Source organism: Etheostoma spectabile, chromosome 10 (assembly GCF_008692095.1).
Source record: "Etheostoma spectabile isolate EspeVRDwgs_2016 chromosome 10, UIUC_Espe_1.0, whole genome shotgun sequence".
Lineage (NCBI taxonomy): Eukaryota > Metazoa > Chordata > Actinopteri > Perciformes > Percidae > Etheostoma > Etheostoma spectabile.
Genome location: NC_045742.1, coordinates 29,872,297 through 29,873,617, shown reverse-complemented (window position 1 = coordinate 29,873,617; position 1,321 = coordinate 29,872,297).

Genomic DNA, 1,321 nt, shown 5'->3' with positions numbered 1-1,321 from the left:
CAGGAATGCTGTGTGGACTAGCCAGACCTTCCTTTGCGGCACTGTGGAAGAAGGTCTGGCAAAGCAAGACTAGTATCAATGAAGCTGTTCATGTGCACACAGATGCATTTCATGCACATATTTGTAGTTGTGTGATTAAATCAATAATGACAGAAATTCCCTTAAAGAGTTAACATAAACACACATTTTTTATAACCCTTTCCACAGCAGAATGAATAAATGTCTGGGCAATGTGTTTTAAATCTGAGGATATTAATATGGCTTTCTGTAAATTATAGAGTGTGGTTTAGCCCCAGATAACTTCTGTTATGATGTCACTATAAATAAAAGGAAATTAAAAATCAGTTATGAAAAAGTAGCGATAAGAAATCCATCTGCTACTTCAGCACCATGGACAGCGCCATGGGCTTAACAATGCACAGCCGGGCTGCTGATTTTACAGAGCCACGGGGGGGGGGCTGTAGAGTTTAACTACCACAAGCTTCAGTCAGATAAAGGGTCCTTGGCCTAAAACAAAACGCCTGAAAAGAGCCCCCTGAATTACAGCACCCAAGGGTTGTGTGGAAGGTCCCCAGAAGAAGTCTCAGTTGATTATTCAGTATTTTCTTATATTAAGTAATCCTGCAACATCATTAGATTAGATTAGATTAGATTCAACTTTATTGTCATTACATATGTACAGGTACAAGACAACAAACTGCAGTTTGGGTCAAACCAGAATTGCAATAGCAGTAAGTGCAGGATTTACAATGGTTTCATAAGTGCAGGACATGGATGTGTACTGAATAAATATAGAAATTAATGCTATTATAAACAGAATTTTACAGATAGATTTGTCCTACGAATATAATATATAGATAACAAGTATTGTGAGCAAGATTTACAGCTGGACATACAGGTGGATATTACTATAAGTAGAAATTTTACAGATATGTACGATGAATATAATATACTAATGGTTTACATCGTTGCTACACAGAAGAACTATTAGACTGATGTGGGGGGGGGTTCTGCCTTCTTCCGGGTCATCCATTTTATATTTTGGCCATACTTGTCCAATTCCTTCTCAAATTTCCACATCACAACCATTTGGTCTCTCATCCTGTTTAACCCTTGTGTTGTCCTCTGGTCAAATTGACCCATTTCAAAGTGTTTTATATCCAAAATATGGATTACTTTTATTGAATTTTTTGGGTGTTTTATTTAATCTTACAACATTTGAATTCTTTTTTTTTTTCATGGTTTCAAAGCAGTATCCTGACTAAACTTTTGACATATACCCACTGATCTTAACTATTAGTCAAAATGATTCATAATTTCT